Raw genomic sequence first — 16,852 nt, 5'->3', positions numbered from 1 at the left:
ACAGAGCAGGCAGGTGGTAAATGTCTGCTGTCGAATGACTGTATGCATATCCATTATGAGCCTGCCGCCGACAGGAACTTGTGATGAAACCATGTCTGAGTTAGCCAAAAAAAAAAAAAAAAAAGGGTCGGGGGAGAAGCAGATCTGCCAAAACAATTCAAGGATGAGAACTGGAAAAGCAAATAAATCTGGCGTCCATGTGGCCAGCAGCAGAGCAAGCTGTGATGACAGTGTGCCGCGCCGCATGCCAGCAGCTAACATGGATTGGGTGTGTATTACATGCTATGGACTGTGTTAAACATGTTATATGTATTAACTCATGTAATGTGTACAACACTATGACGCCGATACTATTCTTACCAGCATTTTGCAAATGAAATTGAAGGACAGAGTGATTCAGTTGCCCAAACTTATATTGTAGGAAATGTCAGAGTCAGGATTTGAACTCAGGCCATCTGTTTCTCAAAAATCATGCCTTTGATCATTTGCCCCTTACACTTTGCTGACCCATCTTCTCATCTGACTTTGCATCATTACTATTAAGTGTTATATATGTGATAGCTATTCCTAGTCACCATATGAAAATCAATTGCGTGGAGGGGGGGGGCGCACTGTAATGCTAAATTTGCCTCCAACTTTGGTCCCAGGTCTTTTTCTTCTTTCCCTTTCCTGTCTGTGCAATAAACATAATGACTCAGCACTTGGAGATCAGGAAGTGCTCTAAACTATGCTTTTTTTTTCTGGAGAGAGAGTCCAAGACCTTCATCAAATTCTCAAAAGGATCTGTGACCCTAAAGTGTTAAAGTCACTGCTCAGGGCCTATGCTACTCTTCAGATGTAAATTCACAGTCTTGGATTATCATACTTTGGTTCACCCTTGTAGTTCTGTCAGATGCCAAATGGAAATTACAGAGGCCTCTATCTGAAGGATGCTTAATATTATTATTTTCATTTTGTATTTATTCCATAAATATTTATTGGGTTTTAAAATATATACAGACTTGCTTACAAGTTCAAGGTCCATCTAACTTTTGAATCTGGCTTCTATAACTTATCTCACCGGTATAGTAACAGCCAGGGTCTTAACCTTGCTTGCAAAGCACTTCGAACCTATCAAAACGTTTTCCCACGTGATGAGCTACATCACCATGTGATATGTCCTGTAGCTTCCAGAGGCGCTTATACTTAGAAGTTTCCTTCCAAGGAAGGAGAGAGGAAGAATGTGGTGGTGTGGGAAGAGGGTGATTTATGCCGATTCTCAGTGAGCCTTCCCAGACCTCTGCACCTGTGGCTCCCACAGCTCTGTCCCGACCTGCCTCGGGACAGAAACATAGGGATGAGGGGGACGAAGAGGGGCCAGGGGCTGTTCCTTCAGTTCTATCCAGGACTGGCCCCCATGACTTTTGAAGGAGAATAATAATTTCTCCCCTTGATGCTGACCTTAAAAGACTGGGGAGTGAAGCCAACTTAATTGTCCAATAACTTTCTATCTACCCTTTTAAGAAAAAGTGGTATGTTCCCCAGAAGTTGAGGAGAGTCGCTGTGGAGTGGAGACCGTGGGGGCCAGGAACCCGGGGTCCGCGCCCTGGGCCTGCCGGCTGAGGAGCAAGCTGTCCGGCAGCTCAGCTCCTGCCTCTGGACTCCAGTTTCCTCATCGGCAAAATGAGGGGCTAGGCTCAGTGACCTCTAAGCCACCTTCTGCTGTGAGCTCTGCTGGATATGAGTTTAACGGTATCCAGAGGTAGCTGAACTACCAAGTGAGGGGGCAGAGTCCCCAAGACTGTCCTCACTTATGACATCAACGGAAAATTTGGAGGATTTCCAATATTTTCCTCAGTTTCAATAATTCCCTAGGACTCACAGAACTCACAGAAAGCTAATATACTCATGGTTGGAGTTTATTACAGGGAAAGGATGTAGATTAAAACCAGTCCAAGGAAGAGATGCAGAAGCCAGAGTCAGGGGGGACTTCCGTGTTCCCCAGGACACACCACTCTCCCCTCACTGGGGTATGATGGTGTGCATAGAGCATTGCCACTCAGGGAAGCCTACCTAAGCCTAGTGTTCAGAGTTTTTATTGGTGATCCATTCATAGGCATGATTGACAGACTGTCCATGTGGTTGAACTCCATGTTCAACAGCCCCAGGTCAACTGATACCCTGTGACCCAGATTCCCCCCTAAGTCACGTGGTCTCTGGTGTCCACCAGGGTCTTTCTGGAGCCCACCAATCATCAGCATAACATTGTTGGATATGGCAACCCACACCCTAAACAAAAACACTGGTTATCAGGTCTGACGTAGATTACCTCCCAGAAGTTTAGGGCAAAAGCCAGACTTCTCTATGGACCAGGTCAAATTCTTCACTACCTAAGCATCCTAGGTTTATTACTCATTAAGATTCCAATCTTTATTATTGGACAAACACATACTCTTTCATTCTTTCAATAGGTAAATTAGAGTAACCAACTCTAATGTGCCAGACATGGATCCAGGTGCCAGGTATACAGCAGTGAACAAAAACATTCCTGTCTCCCCAGAAAGTGTGTTCTGCTGGTACAATAACCAAAGCCACAGAAATAAATACTTTTGGGTAGCACCATGGGGACAGGGAGTGCTGGGAGGAGGGCTGCTATTTTATTTTACACAGAGCGGTCAAGGAAGGCATCTGAGAAGTTGGTACTGGAGCAGACAGCTGCATGAGGGGCAGCACCGAGCTGTGCTGCGGTCTGAAGGAAGGCGCCTGAGACGGGGGGAAGCTCGGGGGCTGGGGTCCTGGGACGGGAGTGCTGTCCAGGTCTGACAAACAATGCCACTCTATCTGTATTGGGGCATTGGGGTTGAGACAAGAGGTGGTGGTGGCAGAGGGGAGAAGTGAAAAAAAAGTAAGTATATATAACTGGAGCCAAATCTTTCTAGCATTTTAAGAAAATTTTGCTCTGAATGTGTAGGAAGCCAGTAAAGAGCTCTGAGCAGAAAAGTGATGTGATTTGCATTTAAAAGCACCGTTCTGACTGCTGCATAGAAGCCATTCTGTAGGAGGACGGAGGAGGGATCACACACTTGTTAAGAGTCTGTTGAAACACCCACGGGGAGACGCAGTGGTAGCTGGAGCGTGGCAGGAGCCGGGGAGGTGGCAAGAAGTGATTGAATTCTGAATGTATCCTGAAGTGAGAGGTGGCAGCATTTCCTGTGGGACTGGAAGGATGTGGGCAATGAATGGGAGAGGAATCAAGGGACAGGAAGGTGGAGCAGGAATGGTGGGGGGGCAGCAATAGGACTTGCGATGTTTCGTAGATACCAGGGCAGCTGTGAGTGGTATTAGGCTGGCAGTCAGAGGACAGGTTTATGTTCAAAATTCACTTGTGGGATTTTGTTATCATGTGAGTAGTAAGCCGTGACGCTGGATGAGGTCGCCTAGGATGGAACTGGGGATACAGAAATCCGAAGGCTGAACTCCAAGGTGCTTGTACATTTGAGGCCAAGTGGCGAGGAGGAGCCAGCCGAGGCGTCTCAGAAGGGGCACGCGCCGAGGTGGCAGGAGAATCAGGAGAGGGCAGCACCCCAACACCGGCGAGGAAAGTGTGTGCGGAATGATGCGCAGCTGCGCTCACAAAACTGTTTTCATGTGTGTGGTGAAGGGAATGGTGAGTCTGTTTCAACAGATCCTCAGAAATTAACTGACTGCTCATGTGATCACAAAATTCTACTCTCCAATCCAATCTAAAAGACCACTAATAGTTCTCAGCCACAGTCCTATAATTGTACTTCTAAATTTCTCCAGATTTGGACAATAAAGTCCAAACACCCAGCTTTGAAAACTCTTTTTTTTTTTTTTTGGCAGTGATATCTAACTGCCTTCTTCTCCTAGTGGAACCGAAGCCATAGATGTTGAAGTAAACAGTTGGCCTCTTAGGGTGGTGACTATTACAGCAACTGAATTAAATGTTCCTTGCTCTCTTATACATTGTTATATGGTGTCATCTTAGCACTTTAAGAATCTTTATCTTTTTTTATTCTATTAATTCAGCTTACTAGTTTTTTGGGGAAATGCACATTGGGTTCAAATGTACTATTATATATAATATATATATATGTATGTATATATGTGGGTGTGTCTATATATATTTTTTCATATTCAGTTTTTATTATTTTACACAGTTGTAATTTTCATCAGATAGGTGCTGCTTAGCTTGGTATTAGCATAACAGTCTAGTTCAAGTCCTTAGTAGGTAAAAATTTCTCTCTGAGAGAATACAGTAAAATTCATTTTGTGAATGGAATTTACTTGTTTTGGGAATAGTTCTTCCATACCTTTGCTGTAACCACTAACCATGTGTGGTTATTAAGCCCTAGAAATACAGTTACCTCTGAGCAGTGCTATAAGTGCAAAATGCACACCAGATTTCAAAGACTTGAAAAAAAAGTGTGAATATGTCATTAATAATTTTGTATTGATTGGATATCGAAATCATATTATCGATATAGGAGATCAAATAAAACATTTTCAAACAATTTTTAAATATTAAACATTATTAAAACTAATTTCATCTGTTTCACTTGTAAATGCAGCAACTGAGAAAACAATTTTCTGGTGTGCAGAAGGGGAATCTTGATCTTTTCAATACAAGGTTTTATCCTAAAAAGGGTTTCATAACATTAAAAAAACTTAAAATTTGCTGACAGAGGATTAAAGATGGCAGCATGAGAGGTGAGACAGAGGCCTCCTGCCAAAACCACATATAATATGAAAATATAATTAATACAACTAATCCTGAAAGAACAACAGGAAAGAAAGCAGCACCAGACTGCACACACCTGGAGAAAAGAACAGACCTCATGGAACAGGGTAACGTACCAAAGCCTTGATCTGGCAGGACCCAAGCCCTTCCCCCACCCCAGCTCACCAGAGGGAGGAAGAGAAATGGAGGATGGAGGGGGTGGAGGCCTAGGACTGTTGAACACCCAGCCCTGGAGATCTGCTCTTGGAGCAGGAACCTACATTGCATGGTGCTCTGGAGATTAGTGGGGTTGGAAAGTGAAGACAGGAGGAACACTTGGAGAGACTGAGATTCCAGCTGCTTGTGAGAGGCTTACACCTGTGCACTAGGCCCACTGGTTCTGGCAATGGAGACAGGTATATCAGCCAGGAAGCAGGAAACAGCTCTTTCCTCCCCCCAGGCACCATTGCTGCTCCCCTGTGACCCCTAACATCACTCCAGGGGCTGAGCAGCTCCAGAGAGCAGAGTTTCTGGGCACAAGAGGGCGCCACATACAAAAATGAAACCTTAAAGGAACCTGGTTCAAACCAGAACCCCACAAACACCAGAAAAAGGGCCAAGTGAAACAATTCATCAATCTTCCTGGAAGATATTTCAAAATAAAAATCATAAACATGCTCATGGAGGTACAGGAAAATATTCAAGAACTCAGGGAAGAATTCCAGTTGGAGATTCAATCAGTAAGGAATGCAATATCTGAAATGAAAAATAGAATGGAGGGATTTAAAAGCAGTTTAGATATGGTGGAGGAGACAGTAAATGGGATAGAAATTAGAGAAAAGGAATACAGAGAAGCTGAGGCACAGAGAGAAAAAAAGGATCTCTAGGAATGAAAGAATATTGAGAGAACTGTGTGACTAATCCAAATAGAACAATATTTGCATTATAGGGGTATCAGAAGAAAAAGAGAGAGAAAAGGGGATAGAAAGTGTCTTTGAGGAGGTAATTGCTGAAAACTTCCCCAATTTGGAGAAGGAGATAGGCTCTTAGGCCATGGAGGTGCACAGATCTCTCAACACAAGGGACCCAAGGAAGACAACACCAAGACATATAATGATTAAAATGGCAAAGATCAAGGATAAGGTAAGACTATTAAAAGCACCAGAGAGAGAAAAAAGATGACATACAAAGGAAAACCCATCAGACTTCTCAACAGAAACCTTACAGGCCAGAAGGGAGTGGCATGATATATTTAATGCAATGAAACAGAAGGGCCTCCAACCAAGAATACTCTATCCGGCAAGGTAGATTAAACAATTTCCAGATAAGCAAAAGCTGAGAGAATTTACCTCCCACAAACCGTCTCCACAGTGAATTTTGGAGGGACTGCTATAGATGGAAGTGTTCCTGAGGGTAAATAGCTGTCACCAGAGGAAATAAAACCACAGGAAAGAAAGTAGAACAATTAATTACTAAGCAGATGCAAAATCAAATCAACTACCCACAAAGTCAGTCAAGGGATAGACAAAGAGTATAGAATATGATATCTAATATATAAAGAATGGAGGAGAGAGCAAAAGGAGGGAAAAAATAGCCTTTAGATTGTGTTTCTACCAACATACTAAGTGAGTTAAGTTAGACTCTTAGAGAGTAAGGAAGTTACCCTTGAACCTTTGGTAACCACGAATCTAAAGCCTGCAATGGCAATAAGTACGTATCTATCAATAATCACCCTAAATGTAAATGGTCTGAAAGCACCAATCAAAAGACATAGAGTCACTGAATGGATAAAAAACAAGATGTATCTATATGCTGCTGACAAGAGACTCACTTCAAACCCAAAGACATACCCAGACTAAAAGCAAAGGGATGGAAAAAGATATTTCATGCAACTAATGGGAGAAAAAAGCAGGGGTTGCAGTACTTGTATCAGACAAAATAGACTTCAAAACAAAGGAAGTCACAAGAGACAAAGAAGGACACTACATAATGATAAAGGGTTCAGTCCAACAAGAGGATAGAACCATTATAAATATCTATGCACCCAACACAGGATCACCTAAATATGTGAAACAAATACTAACAGAATTAAAGGGGGAAATGGAATGCAATGCATTCATTTTAGGAGACTTCAACACACCACTCACTCCAAAGGACAGATCAACCAGACAGAAAAATAAGAGACAGAGGCACTGAACAACGTATTAGAACAGATGGACCTAATAGACATCTATAGAACACTCCATCCAAAAGCAACAGGATACACATTCTTCTCAAGTGCATATGGAACATTTTCAAGAATAGATCATATATTAGGCTACAAAAAGAGCCTCAGTAAAATCAAAAAGATTGAAATTGTACCAACCAGCTTCTCAGACCACAAAGGTATGAAACTAGAAATAAATTATGCAAAGAAAAGGAAAAATCCCACATACACATGGAGGCTTGTAAACATGCTCCTAAATAACCAATGGATCAATGACCAAATAAAAACAGAGATCAAGCAATATATGGAGACAAATGACAACAATAGTTCAACACTGCAAAATCTGTGGGTTGCAGCAAAGGCCATGCTAAGAGGGAAGTATATTGCAACACAGGCCTACCTCAGAAAAGAAAAGCAATCCCATATGAATAGTCTAAACTCCCAGTTAACAAAACTAGAAAAAAGAAGAACAAATGAGGCCCAAAGTCAGTACAAGGGGGGACATAAGAAAGATTAGAGCAGAAATAAATAAAATCAAGAAGAATAAAACAATAGAAAGAATCAATGATAGCAGGCGCTGGTTCTTTGAGAAAATCAACAAAATAGATAAACCCCTACCCAGACTTATCAAGAAAAAAAGAGAGTCTACACACATAAACAGACTTAGAAATGAGAAAGGAAAAATCACTACAGACACCACAGTAATACAAAGAATTATTAGAGAATACTATGAAAAATTATATGCTAACAAACTGGATAACCTAGAAGAAATGGACAACTTTCTAGAAAAATACAACCTTCCAAGGCAGACCCAGAAAGAAACAGAAAATCTGAACAGACCAATCAACAGCAAAGAAATTTAATTGGTAATCAAAGAACTACCTAAGAACAAAATCCCTTAACCAGATGGCTTCACCGCTGAATTTTATCAAACATTGAGTGAAGACCTAGTACCCATCCTCCTTAAAGTTTTCCAAAAAGTAAAGTAGGGAATACTCCCAAACTCATTCTATGAGGCCAGCATCACTCTAATACCAAATCCAAGCAAAGACATCACAAAAAAAAGAAAATTACAGACCAATAACCCTGATAAACATTGATGTAAAAATCCTATTAGCAAACTAAATTCAAAAATATATCAAAAAAATCATCCATCATGATCAAGTGGGATTCATCCCAGGGATGCAAGGATGGTACAACATTTGAAAATCCATCAACATCATCCACCACATCAACAAAAAGAAGAATGAAATCCACATGATAATCTCCATAGATGCCAAAAAAACATTCAACAAAATTCAACATCCGTTCATGATAAAACTCTCAACAAAATGGGTGTAGTGGGCATGTACCTCAACATAATAAAGGCCATATATGACAAACCCACAGCCAACATCATACTTAACAGCAAGAAGCTGAAAGCTTTTCCTTTAAGATGGGGAACAAGACAAGGATGCCCACTCTCACCACTTTTATTCAACACAGTTCTGGAGGTCCTAGGCATGGCAATCTGACACACAAAGAAATCAAAGGCATCCAGATTGGTAAAGAGGGAGTTAGATGATCACTGTTTGCAGATGACATGATATTGTACATAAAAAACCCTAAAGAATCCACTCCCAAACTACTAGATCTAATATCTGAATTCAGCAAAGTTGCAGGAAACAAAATTAATACACAGAAATCTGTTGCATTCCTATACACTAAAGATGAAATAGCAGAAAGAGAAATCAGGAAAACAGTTCCATTCACAATTGCATCAAAAAGAATAAAATATCTAGGAATAAACCTAACAAAGGAAGTGAATGACCTATACCCTGAAAACTACAAGACACTCATGAGAGAAATTAAAGATGATACCAATAAATGGAAACACATCCCATGCTCATGGATAGGAAGAATTAATATTGTCAAGATGGCCATCCTGCCTAAAGCAATCTACAGATTCAATGCAATCCCTATCAAAATACCAACAGCATTCTTCAACGAACTACAGCAAATAGTTCTAAAATTCATATGGAACCACAAAAGACCCCAAATAGCCAAAGCAATCCTGAGAAGGTAGAATAAAGCAGGGGGAATTATGCTCCCCAGTTTCAAGCTCTACTACAAAGCCACAGTAATCAAGACAATTTGGTAATGGCACAAGTACAGACCCATAGACCAATGGAATAGACTAGAGAGCCCAGATATAAACCCAAGCGTATATGGGCAATTGATATGTGATAAAGGAGCCATGGACATATGATGGGGAAATGACAGCCTGTTCAACAACTGGTGTTGGCAAAACTGGACAGCTGCATGCAAGAGAATGAAACTGGATTATTGTCTAGCCCCATACACAAAACTAACCTCGAAATGGACAAATACCTGAATGTAAGTCATGAAACCATAAAACTCTTAGAAGACAACATAGGCAAAAATCTCCTGAATATAACTTTTTCCTGAATGCATCTCCTCGAGCAAGGGAAACAAAAGCAAAAATGAACACATGGGACTACATCAAACTAAAAAGCTTCTGTACAGCAAAGGACACCATCAGCAGAACAAAAAGGCATCCTACAGTATGGGAGAATATATTTGTAAACAACATACTTGACAAGGGGTTAACATAGAATATATATGAAGAACTCATGCTCCTCAACAACCAAAAGGCAAATACCTGATTAAAAAATGAGTGGAGGATATGAACAGACACTTCTCCAAAGAAGAAATTCAGATGGCCACATGCAGATGAAAAGATGCTCCACATCACTTATCATCAGGGAAATGCAAATTAAAACCACAGTGAGATATCACCTCACACCAGTTAGGATGGCCAGCATCCAAAAGACTAAGAACAACAAATGCTGGCAAGGATGGTGGGAATGTAAGCTAGTTCAACCATTGTGGAAAGCAATATGGAGGTTCCTCAAAAAAACTAAACATAGAAATACCATTTGACCTAGGAATTCCACTCCTAGGAATTTACCCAAAGAATACAAGTTCTCAGATTCAAAATGATACCTGCACCACTATGTTTATTGCAGCACCATTTACAGTAGCCAAGGTATGGAAGCAACCTAAGTGTCCATCAGTAGATGAATGGATAAAGAAGATGTGGTACATATACACAATGGAATATTATTCAGCCATAAGAAGAAAACAAATCCTACCATTTGCAACAACACGGATGGAGCTGGAGGGTATTATGCTCAGTGAAATAAGCCAGGTGGAGAAAGACAAGTACCAAATGATTTCACTCATTTGTGGAGCATAACAATGAAGTGAAACTGAAGGAACAAAACAACAGCAGAGTCACAAACTCCAAGAAGGGACTAGTGTTTACCAAGGGGGAGGGGTGGGGGAGAGAGGGAGAAGGGGACTGAGGGGTATTATAATTAGTAAACATGGTGTGGAGGGGATCATGGGGAAGACAGTGTAGCACAGAGAAGACAAGTAGTAACTCTGTGGCATCTTACTACCCTGATGGACAGTGACTGCAATGGGGTGGGGGTGGGGACTTGATAATATGGGTCAATGTAGTAACCACGTTGCTTTTCATGTGAAACCTTCATAAGAGTGTATATCAATAATACCTTAATAAAAAAATCCTTAAAATTTTTTCTTACATATTCTAAAGTTTTTTGACAAAAATATGAACAACAAAGCAAACTGTAAGTACTCACAGTGAAGTGTTTCATACATTCCTTTTGGCGTACACATTCTTCTAAAGCCAAAGGGAACCAGTCAGTAGAGATTGTGTTTTTACTTTGCTAACAACATAACATGAACATCTGTCCTTGTTGTTAACATGCCTTTACATTTTTTTGAACTACTATTTGCCTGAAGGATATGATATATCATAATCCTAAAAGTAACAGTACCTTATGATAACAGAGATTTTAAAAAATCTTTAAAGCAGCTTTATTGAGATACCATACCATAAAAATCCATCCTTTAAAAATATACAATTCAGTGATGTTTTGTATATTCAGTTGTGCAACTATGGCACTTATCTCATTTTAGAACATGTTCATCAGCCCATATAGAAGTCGCGAATCCATAAGCAGTCCCTTGCATTCCCTCTATCCCAGCCCCTGGCAACTAATCTACTTTCTGTCTGTATAGATTTTCCCATTCTGAACATTTCACATAAATGGAATATTATGAAACAGGAGGTATTTTGTGACTGGCTTCTTTCACTTGGTACATTTTCAAGGTTCATCCATGTTGTAGCATGCATCATGACTTCATTACTTTTTATAGCTGGATAAAAATCCATTGTAGGGTTACATCACATTTTGCTTATCCACTTACCAGTTGATGGACATCTGGGTTGTTTCCACTTTGAAGCTATTATGAATAGTGCTGCTATGGGTATTCACGTACAAGTTTTGGTGTGAATATGTGTTTTCAGTTCTACTGGATACACACCTAGAAGTGAAATTGCTGGGTCATATGGTAACTCTGCTTAGCATTTGGAGGAACTGCCCAGCTGTTTGTGGCTGCACCGTTATACAATCTCACAAGCATTGTGTGAGGATTCCAGTGTCACCACATCCTCACCAACACAACAGTAGCTGCATAGGGCTGCTGTTAGAATGAAATGAGGTAATGCTAGTAAAACCCTTTGCACAGTGCCTAGTACAAAACAGATGCTCAGCAAGCTCTGACTATTAATATTATGTCAATGGCCCAATAACTTTCCATTATATGTACACACCATAATTTGCCTAGACAATTCTGTTGATTGGCCATTTGGGATGTTTCCGTTTTTTCATGATTACGAACAATGCTCTGAGAGATATCATCCATGATTATTTTCTTAGGATATTATTGCTTCATGCATTTTAAATTCAAAAGACATTTGTCAATATTCTTGTTTAAATCGTACTGAAATTTTACTTTGAGAAATATAATCAGGTTTTAGAAAATACACCTTGACTACTGCTAACTGGTTTTGTAAACCCTTACCTTGTACCTAACAAATACAATGCAAATTACACTGTCTTGGGTGAGACAGCCCAAATTTAACTCTAAAGCCACTGAATGAGAAAAGGTACAAGAGAATATTTTCTCTCAACCTCTTAAATCTGGACTCCTGGATTTTTGTACATTTTCTCTTGTGGCATCAGTATGCTAACTACACAAGCAGAAGAGCCGTCGATAACATCAGGCAGAGTAGATATTTCTGTTTTGCATTTAGGCAAATCAAGGGTAAAAGTAAGGTGACACTGGAGCTCGAACAGTAGAAAAGTAGAAAAGAAGATTCATTGAGGGTAGGCACGTACCTAACATTCCTTATGTCGTCAGGTCCCTTATAGAGGAAGTGTCACAGGTCTACCATGGCTACTGCATAGCCGGCGTAGAGAGATCAAGTAAAGGCATCAGGTTTCTTCTGCGGACACGGGAAAGCTTCCTGGGAAAGGTAGGATTTTAAGTGCTTTTTATCATTATGGCCAAAGTTTGGCTGGCTGGTGGAATGCTCTGAAATTTGACACATTTTGTGAGGTTTCATATTGAGAAATTAGCAGGAACTTTGCAGAGATCACGGGGATGAGGAGAAAGATAAATCAGCAGATGATGTATTACTGCTGTGGTGCTGGTAAATGTTTAACAATCAGCTCTCAAAAAAAAAAAAAAAAAAGCAGGAGCCTTGATTTATGTAAGTTTTTTTAATCTATGATATTAAGTATCCCAGCATTGGCAGATTTCAGATTGGAAACTACCAACCTGTTGTCACTCACAGCAGAGCTGGAGAGAGATGTGTGTAATCGGAACCATCAGCTCTCAGTAGCCAGTACACAGCGGCTCCAGCATAGCACCATGCATTTTCATAAGCTGCTGTCCTTGAGCGATTGAGGGAACACTTAGGAAAATCCACTGGGCATCCAGAATCTGGAATCAATACAACATTTGAGGGCAAGGCGCTTTGTTTTCTTTTCCCAGGTTCAATGCTGTGTTAAAGCCTCACTCATTGGTTGTGATATGCATGTAAAAGGCATGGCAAACCTTGCTGGGAACACAGTAGGTCACCCCCTGGGCAGTGAACACATGAACCACCTCAGAGAGACAGCTGTGCATTCGGTGCTAACTGATTCTCAAAAGGGGTTCCATATGGCTCCCTGATAGAGAGACATGATTAGGGCTGTATATACGTCACATGAAAATCAAGAAAGGATAATCCTTGTTCCTTCCATTTGTACAGGACCTTATGGATTCTAAAGGCCCGTGTCCAAGGTGGTAAAGTTCCCCGTATCCAGTTTCTAGTTGCTCATTAAGGCAGACTGATAGTGGGTAAAACGAAGGTTTTTACAGAGTCACTCTTGTTCACATGAATGATGGACTGGCGGTGCGCCTCTCGGGCGGTCTGCAGACGGAGGCTCCATGAGGTGCAGGAGGGGGCCAGAAACACCAGCTCAGTGAGGCCTGGCTCCCAGCCAAGTCTGTCCTGGGCACTTGCCTTACATTGTCCCTGAAGCCACTCAACAACCCTGTGAAGTAGCTCCTATTATTTTCTTCCATTTTGCAAATACGGAGGCTCAGAGATGTTAAATTACTTGCCAGAAGGTCATGGCATTCATAAATGCCTGAGCTGGGACACAAACCAGGACCATCTGACACCTCAAGCCTATATTAAGAATCTCCAGACTAGTTTAGGTCAAAGGTCTTAATAAAATTGTAGATATTTAATGTGCTAATTGGACAGGGATGACCTAAAAGGTTCTGGTGCAGGCAGCACTAACCTAGCTGGGGGGAGGGGATAAGGGAGGGTCGGGGGAGGGGACCATTACAAAGGTGATAAAAAAATAACGTGCTCACATGCTGTCATGCTGAGTCGTGTGATTCAGAAGGTGTGTATTTGTAATTGGCCTTTACAAGCACAAAGCACGAGAGCCTGAGTTGGGTCAGCCTTGCAGTGTCCTCTGCTGCTCCCTTTCTCGCCTGTGGCCCCCTTTACATAAACTGTAAATTAGACTCTAAGTTCCAGGACAGCAGAGATTGACGGTACATCTTAAGCACTGATGTTGGCAGTCCTGCCCCATGGCTGACACAGTAGGTACTTTGTTCGGTACTGGTGGTGGTGGCGATGATAAATACTCCGCCAGTAATAGCAGTATGCTCTTTCCAAGCATTATCTTATTTAATCCTCATTAACTCCATGAAGTAGATACGATTCTTCTCCCTAATTTATAGATTCAAAAAAAATCTTGTCACTTGCTCAAGGACACAATAATAAGTGGCAGAAAATCAGCTCAGCTTGATAGCAGAGCCCAGCACACTTAGCATCATGAGATAGTCTGTTGTCACATACTGCATTTGCTGTGTTTCTAGGAAAGCTCATATGATTAAAATTGGATGATAGAATATCAGTTCTGTGAAGAAAGGGACCCTGTCTTGTTTCAACTGTATTCCCAGCACCTAGAATAACTCCTGGCCTGTAAGTACTCAGCATGTTTGGTACATAGGCATACAGGAATCAGCAGACAACTGGTTCAATAAGAAAAGGAGTTACAAGCTAGAAAATTACTGGCTCGCAGCAGGTTTTGTGTTTGGGGGTTTATGGAGGCAAGAATTTTAATAGGGGTAGAGCTGTGAAACCTAAATACCACAAATATCTGTTATCCTGAACTCATTCATTGAAGAAATATTTATCTCTGTCCAAGAAACACAACTGAGCATCTGCTAAGCTCCAGACACTTAATATTAAGAGAGAAAGTAGGAGAGGTTGACAATAAGTAAACAACCATTACAAAATGCAGTGTGCCATGAATAAGACCAAATATATACATATACAGGCATAGGGACAAAACACCAGAGGAAGGGGCTCTGGTACAGTCAGGGAGTGCCTCAATGAGTGAGGGACGGTGAAGCTGAGACACGGAAGAATGCCGAGAACGTGAGGAAGGGGCACAGGGAATGGCATATGCAGATGCCAAAAGCTTTGGGAAGGGCATGACGTGCTGGAGGAACAGAAGGAAGGTCTGGAGGTCTCCTGAGAAATGGTCTGTGCAGTCCTTACCACCACCGGGTGCAGAGGGTTTCTGTCACTCCCTTACCTCCTTTACTACATGTCATTGTGTTAGAGCGCAAAGCCGACGGCTTTAATTTTCTTGGTTGTTGTTGGAAGGGTAAGTCCCCATGGCTTGTAGTAGAAAAGAGTGCTCCATAAAACAGAAACCTTAGAGTCTGCTTAATCTGCAGAGAGCTATCTAATTTGCCTTCTCAGATCATGTGTCTTAAGAAAAAAAAAATGCCTGTACTATTGAATAAATGCAAAAGGAATTTTGCAGGAAACATGAAAGGGAAAATTTAGTGAACACAGAGGCTTGATCTGTGGAGGGGACATTTCTTCCGCTGGTTCAGTGGAAAATTCCTCAAGCACAGCCTGGCCAGTGAGCCGCGGCCCACCTGATTCCCCGCGCAGCTCTGTTCTGATCCAGCCCAGGGCCCAGGAAGATGCGGAGGGGGGTTTCCCCAGCACTATTCCAGGGTCTCCTGTGGCAGGTTAAGGTCATTTCAACTGAAAACAAGGTATCTTCTCACCACTTTGAAATGAACTTAAGCATTTTCTTCCTCCCTTCTGCCCACCCCCTCCCCCTTTATGATGATTGGTAAGAGAGGCTGAACTGTTTAACCACAGATGAGCTGACCCCTGGAGGCTTGGTGATGGACACAGCTCCTCACGGGGAGAACCAGCCTGCATCACCAGTCTTCATCTGTTATTGGGATTTCACATGTGAATTTTGAACACATAGTCAAACAAGTATGTAAGACAATCATCAGATGGGAATAAAACAGAATCTACTGGCCGCTGAACTTACCCTAAAAATTATATCAACGACTATTTCTACTCTCTTCTCCCAGAGATAGGTGATCCCCTTCTGGAGATGGGGATGGTGCCATTTTCCACCTGCCAGAAGTGTGTATTCTTCATGGAAATCTAATGGCAATTCCCAACCTCAGTTAAGGGCTTGTTTTCCCATTTTTTTGAACTTCAAATACTTTCTAAATTGTGTTAGCCGAAGCATTGTATGTATATAATTAACTCACAGGTCCCTCTGGGCTCATTGAGCTAAACTTGTGGAACTTAACTGAGCAAGACATTCACTGATGTCTCTGCCTGCAGTGGCACCCCTTCTACAAGAGGAAACTGGGGAAATTTCTTTTCCAAATTGGCTTTTTAATGACTTGGGTAGCTTCCTAAATGATTTTAGTTGTTTCATAACAATAACAATCTAATTTTCTTTCGAATACAGAATTTGCAATTTGGGGAAACATGGGGTGGGGGGATAGGGAATTCTGTATTTGCCTCTTTGGCATTAATTGGATCTCTGAAGTTCCCCTCAGGGTAGCAGTGGTCCTCTGTGGGCATGGGGCTCCCGTGTACCATCCATGCTGAGAGTAAGTGTAAACCTTCCTGCAGCTTTGTGTCTTCACCAGCAAAACCTACAGGAGGGCCTGCAGCAGTTTGTCCAGAGCAAGGTGCTAAGGGTTAGGGAAGGCGGACTTTTCAGATGGACTCTGTTGACTAGATACGGAACAGCCCTCTGCTTCCCTCTGCCAGTGTAGACGTAGACGCCTGCAGTTAGAAGGTGTGTTCGGCTCTTCGGGATGGAGAAGTCAGATATGCTGGCAGAAAATTTCTGGTGCCCGCTCCCCCTTCTATTCCTAGTACAGAGGGGCTTAAGCTGGGAGCCCCTCTTTCCAAGGCTTCCAACCCCAGGCCTCGCCCTTCTAACTTCATCACGGGACCGGGGTCCTCCGGTGAGCGTGAGCAGAGGGCCGCGGCTGCGGGCTTCCCGCCTACCCCAGGGAGCCTCCTCCTCGGCCGTGCTGCAGCTCAGGAGTCCGGGGAAGGGCAGCGAGCTAGGCACTCGGGGCGCGGAGGAGGCCCTGCCCTGGCAGGCGGCCCGGGGGCAGCGAGGGCGGAGGAGCGCGTC

The 16,852-nt window shown here is 42.1% G+C and overlaps 1 protein-coding gene across 2 annotated transcripts in view; it reads left to right on the top strand.

The window, feature by feature from the left end:
* The window catches only part of PPP2R2B (protein phosphatase 2 regulatory subunit Bbeta), a 391,816-nt gene that overhangs the window by 134,903 nt on the left and 240,061 nt on the right, over window positions 1-16,852 (top strand). The gene's annotated exons all lie outside the window — the stretch shown is intronic.

This window comes from Manis javanica, chromosome 14 (assembly GCF_040802235.1).
Source record: "Manis javanica isolate MJ-LG chromosome 14, MJ_LKY, whole genome shotgun sequence".
Lineage (NCBI taxonomy): Eukaryota > Metazoa > Chordata > Mammalia > Pholidota > Manidae > Manis > Manis javanica.
The sequence above is the reverse complement of the archived record's forward strand: the minus strand, read 5'-3'. Positions and strand labels throughout refer to the sequence as shown.